The 12010-nt window shown below is 42.1% G+C and overlaps 1 protein-coding gene across 3 annotated transcripts in view; it reads left to right on the forward strand.

Annotated features, from left to right (window-relative positions):
- Positions 1–12010, forward strand: part of whrna (whirlin a) — a 207836-nt gene that overhangs the window by 157936 nt on the left and 37890 nt on the right. The gene's annotated exons all lie outside the window — the stretch shown is intronic.

The raw sequence follows: 12010 nt of genomic DNA on the forward strand, positions 1-12010 counted from the left end.
TAGGGTGTTTTCACTCATGTACCTAGTTTGTTTTGTTGTAGTTAAGGGGCTAAAATTATGCAATTGTTGTAGTTGTCCCTTGGTTTGTTAGTGACACGGCAACGTTCAACAGTGGTCCAAAGTTGCTAACACATGCAATGCGAGAGAAGACTGTTCTCTCATTGGTTACTGTAGGATTTAGCCAGCATTCGGCCAGATTTTCCTGTTCTTTTTTCAGAAAACAAACAAACATGGAGCATCAGCAGTGTGTGTGGCTAATTTGTTTCTTTGGTTGTGGTTCCAGTGTTTGTTAAATGACATGCGAAAGCGTCCCATCATGCAAATCCTGAATCTTCTTGTCTCCGTTTAATGATCGGTCGACACTATGTTGGAGCGGGAACCACAGTTGTGAGTCAGTTGTTTGGGTTGATTGCGTTTGCACTGCAAAAACCGCTCCAGGGATCGATTTGGAAGCGAGCCGAGAGACCATGTTTTCTTGGCGGTCTCGGCCCGCTTGTTAAGTCCCGCATCCAAGTGCAATTGCTGTGTTTATACAGTACATATTTATTCTTTTTTTTTTTTTTTTTTTTTTTAAACAGTATGATTACCAGTGGACAGCAAAAAAAAAAAAAAAAAAACTGAAATTAGTTAATTGGTTAGTGGATTGACAGGAAACTTGTTAACAATTGTGATATTTGATTAATGTTAAGTCATTTATCCAGCACAAAGGCCAGAAATGCTCGTTTCACTTTTTGGAATAGGCTGGTGTTGTGGTCTTACCCCAGAATTCCACCAGGCGCGGATGCGCTGCTTTCCAGTTTTGTTCCGTAGTCCACCGTGCCACACCGGGAGCGTCCGAAGCGGAGCGGTTTGCCTGCCAGACTCGAGCTCGGCCTGGAGACCAGGCGTGCATCTTTGGCGGAGTGTAGAGACGCTTCTTGCACACTTCTGGGCCTCGCTGTGTCTCGGCTGGAATTTAGGGGTTAGTTGCCGTGCTCCTGACAGGGACTGTCAACTTTCAGAGATGGTTATTGATCTGGCCAGCAGTAGAGGAAGCACCGCTGCAGAATTTGAATTTGGGCTTGGGATACTTGGGGTGTATCACAGGTTTTCGACACTAGGGCTGAGACCAGCACAGTTCAGAAGTGGGCTAAACAGACCACTTTGGGTTTTACACATTGGTTAAATTCATACAATCTCATGTTTTAGTCTCTGCCTTGTTTAGTAACCAGGTATTTTAAGGCTCACCAAATCTACATGCTATACTATCTTGACATCGTTAATTTCCCCCCAAGGCTATCAAAAACAGCACATCAGCAAAAACAGACTTTGTGTTATACATTATACCTATACTACACCTGTCCTTAACTTACTCCCCCGTTCTTGTATTGCTTTACTGTTGACTTTGACTGTGACTTTGTAAAGCTATGGAGGGTGTGCTGGAATAGAAAAAAAGGAAAGTTGGAGGAGACAGCAGCTGACAGCAGAGAAGGAAAGGGGGAGAGAGAGGGGAGGAAGGTGTGAGGGAGAGCTCCCTTTTCATTATGGAAGCTCTGATGGACAGTCTTCTCTTGACAGAGTGGGGAGGCATTGCACTGTAGCAACACTGTAAGAGAGAACAGAGAGAGAGAGAGAGACAATGGGTGTGGGAGGTATTTTGAGAGTAAGAGGAACAGACCTAAGACTTCAGGGAAAGAAAGGTTTAAAAATAATTTCATTGTTTTTTAGGTACACTGCTAACTAGGCATGGGCCGGTATGAGATTCTGACGGTAAGATAACCTTCAGCAAAAATATCACGGTTTCACGGTATTGTATTATGGTATTGCAATGACAGCTATAAATGTATTATTTTTGAAATGTCTGGGTAAAAACAATTTTTTTCCCATTGAACATAGTGTATTTTAGTTTGAGACACACCTGGCAGGGAGAGGGATTTCTAAACTGCACTTTCTGTCCTGGAAGACTAAAAAAAAAACAGCTCATACCTTATGAACGGTATGACAGAAAATGTTAGTGGTTTTGAAACCGTGACTTTTTCAAACCTCGGTATACCTTGAACCCATAACCGGCCCATGCCTACTGCTAACCTATGAGCAGCTCTGAGATAAAAGGGTCTTGACAATATGCAGGACATTTAATAGCTGTTGCAGTATTTCCACTATATGCAGGCTACCAAACTAACACATCTTCATATACCTAAATAAGTAGTGTAGTAGTACATAGGCTGTGCCTCCCAACTCTGTGGTTAAGGTCTGGTTAAGTTAGGGTACTGCTTAATAGTCTTAAAGTCTTGTTTGTTAAAAGAATCCAACACTGACAGATGGTCGGTGACATGACCCAAACAGGTAAATCTTCTCACAGGTAAAACTTGGGACTCCTTTTTTATTATTTTCCTTTCTCTTATTTTTCCCTCTTGTCTCTGTAGATGGTACAGCTTTGGGATAAGCAATATGTTTTGCTCAAGTTTTTGATCATCATGACAAGTCCTCAGTTCAACTCTGCATCCGCATCTGTTTATTACCTCGCAAAGGAGATTAAGTTTTCGGTTTTGTTTATTTGTCAGCAGGATTACGGAAAAACTCACACAATTTTCATTAAACTTGGTGGAAGGCTGTAGCATGGGCCAAGGAGGAACCCATTACTTTTTGGAGCAGATCCGAATCACAGGGCGCATACACAAGTTATTTTTTACTTTCGTTAACATTGTGAGGTAGGGCTTTTGGCAGGCTAAATGCCATACATCTTAAAATCCGGCTGATGGTAGTAAAGTTGACAAAACATAGCCACTTGTAGAAAAGTGATGACTCCATAGCACAATCCACATTCACGGGAACCAGCAATCCTCTGGGTTAGCCTACACATGTAGTTGTTCAAACTTCATCCAGAAAGCAGTCGGGCCAGTGGTTTCATGGGAGAACCGGCACAATTGTAAAACCGCTTTATTCTTAAACTAAGGTGTAGCTATGGAAACATAAATACACACATATCATGCAACTAATTTTACTTATGTTACTTCTTGTGAACGTGAAGTAGTTGTTGTGCTTGCAGATTTGTCATCAATTGGCCTGTGCAGTGGTCCTCTCTTGAGTGCTGTTCTAGTTGACTTTGTAATAATGCCACCACAAAAGTGACAATTTTGTCCTTAAAATCATGCTTCTTTCAACTTTGTAAATATGAAATAACGGTAATTATTTGCACAACCACAAGAGGAAAAAAACAAGTATAGGTAATTTAAAAGCATTTGGACCAATAAACAATGTAATATTTCTGATGGACAGTCTCCACCAATCACTATGAAAATGAACGTGTCAATCAAAGCATTGCAGCTACAACAGCATAATGAATTATCTGATCTGTGGATTGCATGCTTGTAATACCAGCAGCATTACACGCTGTGGTGGTTGTTTGTGAAAAAAGCATTTTATGCTCTTCAGTAGCCTCCATAAGTCAGCCTTGCTTTCATCCTCTCAGAGGATTTACAGGACACTGGCCGGTCTGTTATCCAGCGTGTGCAGAGAAATAACTCCCTTTGATGCAAAACTTCCAGAACTGTGAGGTGGGACTGTGGGCCTGACAAGATGACACTGACAAAAAAAACACCAAAGACTGCATAGCAACAAGGGGTTAGAAATACTTTTCTGTATTTAATTTTGTGTAAAACTTAGCAACATTTTGAAAACTTCCATCAGCAAGCACAGCAGCATGTGTGGCATTTTTATGGAAATGCGTTTTAGATTGTTTGTCATTTGTGCTTAATTCCAGAGGTCACGTTAAAATCAAGTTCATTCCGAGCCTTTGATGTTGCAGTTTTATGACCGGTGTCTTTGTTTCATTCGTTTCACATCTGCCCTCTCTCACTCTGTGCATCACTGCCAAACACAATTACAATGAGAGCTAGGCCTTTAATACAAAAATCAGTTTTTTCATTAACTTATTGCATTCCCAAACATATGACATGATGACATGATTTGTTATAAAGCCAAAAACCACATCCTTCCTTTAATTAGTCTAATGTAAAAAAAAAAGGTGGATCAATAAATCTTTATATACACTGCAATCCATTCAGGCTTAAAAGCAAACCCTCAAATAAAAGACTTTTCAGGTGTGAGACATTTAGAAATCCCTCATTGAGGGAAGAGCAGAGAAGAAGCTAATTCTGAGATTCAAAAAAAATCTTTATTATCGGCTTCAAAGCTTGTTTATAAGATATTCCCCTCTCTTTTCTTTTCTTGCTATCAAAGAAACGTCAAGATAATACTAAAGGTTACCTAATTAGTTTCCCTCCACTATGCAGCCATTATTTCTCTTATTTACAGCAGAGCAGGGCAGTACAGGTAATACAACAGAGAGGTGTTCTGTATTTCCAAGAGAATTCATGTGAACAATACATGCTGTGCCCCCGGACTTCATAAATTGGAGCAATTCAGCATTTTCCCTTTTTAAAGAGATAGTTATACTCCATCCAGAAAGGTTATGATGCCCTGAAGCAGATCTGTAAAATATCTTAAAGACACCTTTGTCTGCCAGTATTAGAGACTGCATCATTATCTCTGCGGTGAATTATTTTATTGTCTTGACCGCCTGTGACTGAAACAGCAGTGGGGTTCAAGTAGTGAGAGTAGCAAGACACAAACCCAAGTCCTACATGTCTCCATGTGCCTGCACTGGCACCAAGGTAAACCATGCAGAATTGCTGCATACTAGTGCAGTGCCCATTCAAAACATGCCTGTTTGGAATTGTCTGATTGCTCATTGCTGCTTGGAGCTTTCTCCAGATCCACTGTACTCCGATATAACTTACCAATGACCCCAGAGCAATTAATATGCAACTAACTGTATACTACTACCTACTGTGTACTTGTAATCCAGAGCAAAACATTGTACTACTACATTTAGCCTACTTGACAGAGAACATTGCAGATTCAGATTCTACGCACAAATGATCACAAATAAAATATAATGCATTATTATTTCTCAAACTATTCAGCCAATGATAATGCTCTCTTTTACTTTAATTAAACATTTGCAACAGAACACAGCCTACTCTGTGGTCACAGGCGGTTTTACCATTTGGCTAATGATGTGTTTGTTTGTAATTAGTTTGGGGACTGAGGACACTGATTGTTGAAGCTTTGTAGGTGGAATTCTTTCCCATACTTGCTTGACGTTTATTACTTGACTTCAGTTGCTCAACAGTCCTGGGTCTCCGTTGTCGTATTTTGCACTTCATAATGCGCCACACATTTTCAATGTGGGACAGGTCTGGACCGCAGGCAGGCCAGTCTAGTACCCTGACGTCCCTGAAAAAGACTTTGCTTGTATGGCAGCATATGTTGCTCCAAAACCTGTATGTACCTTTCAGCATTAATTGTGCCTTCACAGATGTGCAAGTTACCCATGCCATGGGCACTAACACACCCCTATACCATCACAGATGCTGGCTTTTGAACTTTGCGCAGATACAAATCTGCATGGTCCTTTTCCTCTTTGGCCCGGAGGGCAGGACGTGCATGATTTCCAAAAACAATTTAAAATGTGGACTCGTCAGACCACAGCACACTTTTCCACTTTGCATCAGTCCATCTCAGATAAGCTCGGGCTCAGAGAAGCCGGCGGCGTTTCTTGGTGTTGTTGCTATATGGCTTTTTTTTTTTTTTTTTTTTTTTTACTTGCGCTTGTAGATGTAGTGACAAACTTTGTTAACTGACAGTGGTTTTCCGAAGTGTTCCTGAGCCCACGTGGTGATATCTTAAACTGCTGGACTATTTGCTCACACAGTTCACAAAGTGGTGAACCTCGTCCCATCCTTGCTTGTGAACGACCTTTTATACCCAATCATGACCATTTAACCTGTTCACCTGTGAAATGTTCCAAACAGGTGTTTTTTGAGCATTCCTCAACTTTCCCAGTCTTTTGTTTCCCCTGTCCCAGCTTTTTTGGGATTGTGTTGCAGGCATCAAATTCAAAATGAGTGAATATTTGCAAAAAAAACAAAGTGTATCCAGTTTGAACATTAAATACCTTGTCTTTGTAAAATATTCAATTGAATATAGGTTGAAAAGGATTTGCAAATAATTGTACTCTGTTTTACACAACTTATCAACTTAATTGGAATTGGGGTTTGTCTGTTTAGTAGTCTGGCATTGCCAGACCTACAGTACAGGCCAAAAGTTTGGACACACCTTCTCATTCAATAGTTTCCTTTATTTTCATGACTATTTACATTGTAGATTCTCACTGAAGGCATAAAAACTATGAATGAACACATATGGAATTATGTACTTAACAAAAAAAAGTGTGAAATAACTGAAAACATGTCTTATATTTTAGATTCCTCAAAGTAGCCACCCTTTGCTCTGATTACTGCTTTGCACACTCTTGGCATTCTCTTGATGAGCTTCAAGAGGTAGTCACCTGAAATGGTTTTCCAACAGTCTTGAAGGAGTTCCCAGAGATACTTAGCACTTGTTGGTCCAGCTCACCCCAAACCATCTCGACTGGGTTCAGGTCCGGTGACTGTGGAGGCCAGGTCATCTGGCGCAGCACTCCATCATTCTCCTTGTTGGTCAAATAGCCCTTACACAGCCTGGAGGTGTGTTTGAGGCCATTGTCCTGTTGAAAAATAAATGATGGTCCAACTAAACGCAAACCAGATGGGATGGCATGTCGCTGCAGGATGCTGTGGTAGCCATGCTGGTTCAGTATGCCTTCAATTTTGAATAAATCCCCAACAGTGTCACCAGCAAAGCACCCCCACACCATCACACCTCCTCCTCCATGCTTGATGGTGGGAACCAGGCATGTAGAATCCATCCGTTCACCTTTTCTGCGTCGCACAAAGACATGGCGGTTGGAACCAAAGATCTCAAATTTGGACTCATCAGACCAAAGCACAGATTTCCACTGGTCTAATGTCCATTCCTTGTGTTTCTTGGCCCAAACAAATCTCTTCTGCTTGTTGCCTTTCCTTAGCAGTGGTTTCCTACCTACCTTTTCTAGCTACTTGACCATGAAGGCCTGATTCGCGCAGTCTCCTCTTAACAGTTGTTCTAGAGATGTGTCTGCTGCTAGAACTCTGTGTGGCATTCATCTGGTCTCTAATCTGAGCTGCTGTTAACTTGCGATTTCTGAGGCTGGTGACTCGGATGAACTTATCCTCAGCAGCAGAGGTGACTCTTGGTCTTCCTTTCCTGGGGCGGTCCTCATGTGAGCCAGTTTCGTAGTAGCGCTTGATGGTTTTTGCGACTGCACTTGGGGACACATTCAAAGTTTTTGCAATTTTCCGGACTGACTGACCTTCATTTGTTAAAGTAGTGATGGCCACTCATTTCTCTTTACTTAGCTGATTGGTTCTTGCCATAATATGAATTCTAACGGTTGTCCAATAGGGCTGTCAGCTGTGTATCAACCTGACTTCTGCACAACACGACCAATGGTCCCAACCCCATTAATAAGGGAAAACATTCCACTAATTAACCCTGACAAGGCACACCTGTGAAGTGAAAACCATTTCAGGTGACTACCTCATAAAGCTCATTGAGAGAACACCAAGGGTTTGCAGCGCTATCAAAAAAGCAAAGGGTGGCTACTTTGAGGAATCTAAAATATAAGACATGTTTTCAGTTGTTTCACACTTTTTTAAGTACATAATTCCACATGTGTTCATTCATAGTTTTGATGCCTTCAGTGAGAATCTCCAATGTAAATAGTCATGAAAATAAAGGAAAGGTATTGAATGAGAAGGTGTGTCCAAACTTTTGGCCTGTACTGTATCTCCACAGTGCTGTGTCAATGATGGAGTATGGACTGGCTACACCGCCTTTCTATTTTGGGATGGGGGAAAAATGCTCTTGCTTGTTTTTATTTCTTTGAACCAATCACAACTGTCCTGGGCAGCCCTAAGCCCCGATAGCGGAGATGGCAAGAGGGGAGGGACATCCAGGGTTTATCCCAACAATGTACATCCGTTGAGCCAGACTTTATATATAGTAAATGATTAAATTAAAGACCGTGTTTGTCCTGCTAACGAAAGATTTGTCGGTATGTAAGTCAGTTAGTTAGTAAGTAGGAAAAGTAATCAAAGTTAGTGAGTTATAACATTACTGTTCATAATGTGAATTATTTTACTAATCTTTAACAAAACCAGTGAAAACAGACACACAAAAGACATAAAGGTGAAAAATTAAAAAATAGTTTATTATAAAATAGAGTGGGTTAATGCACAGTTTGCTTGAGGGTATCTTTGGGCTCTTACTGCTACATAACAACAAATCTGTGAGCAAACCCCAGGGCAGAATAACCTCATTTGTACAGTAGATGGTTTGTCAGTAACACAGTGGTGTCTGCTCCTCTCTCAGTCTGTCGCAGTGTCAATATCTTTAAAGAAGCAGTTAGCACCTGCTCCTGCCCTCTACAGTACAACCACTCCTCATTGTCATTCAAGTGATTTTGATCCTCACTGTTCTTTCAAGGTTTCGACCGCTATGATATTGTTGGTCTTGTATCATGCTGTTTGAACCATGCTGTGTGTCCATTTCAAACCAGCGCCTTATAGACTGACCTTGCTGAAATACATGTTTGATAATCTTCCAGCTGAAACGATCCTAAGAGGTGGGAATTGTGGGTCTGTTCATCTCTGCGTGAACATCTTAATGCATGTTTGCTTGCATTTGTGTGCGAGTGTCTGCACATTTATCCATCCATCCATCCATCCTCGTCCGCTTATCCGGTGTTGGGTCGCGGGGGGAGCAGCTCCAGCAGGGGACCCCAAACTTCCCTTTCCCGAGCCACATTAACCAGCTCTGACTGGGGGATCCCGAGGCGTTCCCAGGCCAGATTGGACATATAATCCCTCCACCTAGTCCTGGGTCTTCCCCGAGGCCTCCTCCCAGCCGGACGTGCCTGGAACACCTCCCTAGGGAGGCGCCCAGGGGGCATCCTTACCAGATGCCCGAACCACCTCAACTGGCTCCTTTCAACGCAAAGGAGCAGCGGCTCTACTCCGAGCTCCTCACGGATGACTGAGCTTCTCACCCTATCTCTAAGGGAGACGCCAGCCACCCTCCTGAGGAAACCCATTTCGTCCGCTTGTACCCTGGATCTCGTTGTTTCGGTCATGACCATAGGTGAGGGTAGGAACGAAAACTGACCGGTAGATCGAGAGCTTTGCCTTCTGGCTCAGCTCTCTTTGTCACAACGGTGCAATAGATTGAATGTAATACCGCACCCGCTGCGCCGATTCTCCGACCAATCTCCCGTTCCATTGTCCCCTCACTCGCGAACAAGACCCCAAGGTATTTGAACTCCTTCACTTGGGGTAAGGACTCATTCCCTACCTGCACTCCATCGGTTTCCTGCTGAGAACCATGGCTTCAGATTTAGAGGTGCTGATCCTCATCCCAGCCGCTTCACACTCGGCCGAGCGTGAAGCGGCTGCGCATTTATGCTTTTTATATACGTATGAGTGAATGTGTCTATTGCTAGTTTGTTGTATTTTCATTGTTGAAGCCCTTTTAGCTCGTCTTCACCTGTGCCTCTGTATTCATAGCCTCTATTTTCTAAATCCGCTTCTTATTCTGAGCAAGGGTGTCCAGCATGAACACGCCATTATTTGACAAGCATGAAATCATATTGGTTATTTCTCATGAGCGTTATTATTTTTGTTTGTCTGTATCCTAGACTGATATGTAAAGGCCTCTGAAAAATCAGAGGATCACAAACGTCCTTAGGATTCATCTTCTAATAATGAAACCATAAATGTCTGTCCGTCCAAAATTTCATTGCAATCCATTGAATAGTGTAGATATTTTAAATCATGGACCAAAACCTAAAAAAATAAATAAATATAAATTATGCGAGTATCTGAATTTGAGTTGCGAGATGGCGTCTGTGTGTCCATTCTCGGACACCGTTCGCAGTTTTTGGCCATATCTTGTTGTACAGTAAGTAAATAGTTAAATGATATTTGGTTAGAAAGGTAAGAAGTAAATTAAGCCTGTAATTTTACACAATTAAATAACTGAAAACATTACAAAACCATTTATATTTGTGAATTTGACAGAATATTAGCAAGAAACTGTCCGGATGTGGACACAATCACTATACATCAAATCAATGAGTCTGTTCAAATGCTTTTATTTAATTTGACTTGAGGTCTTATTAAAGTATGTGGGGCTGTGGAGTTGACGCCTTACTTTTTTACAGTGAGGCTGCAACACAGCCCAAACTCCCCTCTGGTCAGCTCAGACTGCTCTACTACTAAGATCCTAAAATTGCTGCATGAGGGCATCCTTCTTGCAGGAAATGGCATCCACCTGAGCTTCAAGGTCATAACAATTGTAGTACCAAAGTATGACATTATCAGAATCTGCTGAAAATTGTAGCATATTGCGTCGGAAGAGTTCGTTGAGCTTCCCCTTGGCATGTACTCCCAATTTTAATGGTGCATATTCAGCCCTCTTCCTTTCTTTATCTTTAAGTCTTTCCGTAAACTTTCTCTATCATTCCAGAGATATGTTGTCTTGGTTTAGGACATTGTTTTCAGATTTTATCATTTTATATTTGTCCTCCAAATCTTCGTAGTCCTTTAATGTCCTGTTTATCTCCACGATTTCTTGCTGGAGAATGTGGTTATTTTGGTCACGGTTTTGTTTTCTTGCGCAGACTTACATTTTTCCTCCAAGGCTATTTTATTCTGGAGTTTATTGCGGTAGCCAACATAGGCGCGGGAAGTAGGGGTGCTGGGGTAGCTGCAGCACCCCTTGTTGGTGGCAGCACCCCTTGTTGGCAAACTGCGATCAAGCCCGTATTACCCAATGGGCATTAATCATTATGGTGATAATTATCCAATCAGAATAAAATAAAAGTTGTTTAATGTAATGATTGGGAGAAGGCCGCATGCACTGTGTAGATTGGCTAAAGATAAAGGTGGGTGGGCATCGAGCAGGTTGTTTACATCGCGCTAATCCAAGATCAGCTTTCTAAGAACGAGTTGAGATTGAAAGAGTGGAATTATATAGTGGAACATATATTATAGCGGCTGCTATAAAAATGTCCCGCGAATAAAAAGCTTTTTAAACAGAGCTGGTAATGACGAAGAGGAGGATGTCGAGGAGCTAGCCAACGTTAGCTTGGAAGAATCGCTGCCTTCTACCAGCTACACTCAGCCACAGCTAACGGTGGCTAACGTTAACTTTAGCGAAGTTGTTGTGGAAAAAGACAGAGATGAGGCCGGCGGTCATCAGCATTACAGAACAAGGTAACGGCCCCTCAGGTACCATCATCTCTGAAGACCCTGCACTACGGGGACCGATTACAGAGACCGTCCGGGAGGAAGTTATACCCAGAGGGATATTAGCCTTTCAGAATCGGGCGGCTAAATGTCCAGCATCTCGGAGGGGGGACGAGGCTGGCGGAAGAAAGACCCGCTCTCTCACTAACGAGGCACTGACCCGACACCTTCACAACGGTGAAACGGTACCACGGGAGGGGATTCTAGTCACTGTCCACCGGAGACATTTGTCGCTTTGCCTGTAAAGTGCTCCCAACACACAGCAGCGCATGTGTAGTAGGGGTTAACGAGCTGCTGAGAGAGCTGGACTTTGAGGATTTGATCTGCGACTTTGCAAAGAAAAAGACAAGAAATTAGAACTTTTAAAGGTAAGAGCTATTATGCTATCTGTAAATTGAGTATGTTAATATAATCTGTTGTGACCGTGTGACCAGATAATGCACATATTTTGTTTAGTTTATTGAAATGCCATGCATATCAGACGTATTGCATCATAATTTTGTGATGCTGCTATAGGCCTGTATGAGACAGTTGTCAAGTGCAGTAGCCTATATGTTGGCTTTTGCAGTTTGTGAAGTTGCAGCTGACTAAGTGACTGTTATTTTACAACCTGCACTCAGCTGTGTTGTGTGATGGCATTGTTGTATCTTCAGTCAATCACGTTTCAGAATTACTGTTGTGCTTTCTGCTTGGGTGATTTTTAGTGAATACTATATCGCCATAGTCTTGAGCCATACAAC

The sequence above is a fragment of the Perca flavescens genome, chromosome 16 (genome assembly GCF_004354835.1).
Source record: "Perca flavescens isolate YP-PL-M2 chromosome 16, PFLA_1.0, whole genome shotgun sequence".
Lineage (NCBI taxonomy): Eukaryota > Metazoa > Chordata > Actinopteri > Perciformes > Percidae > Perca > Perca flavescens.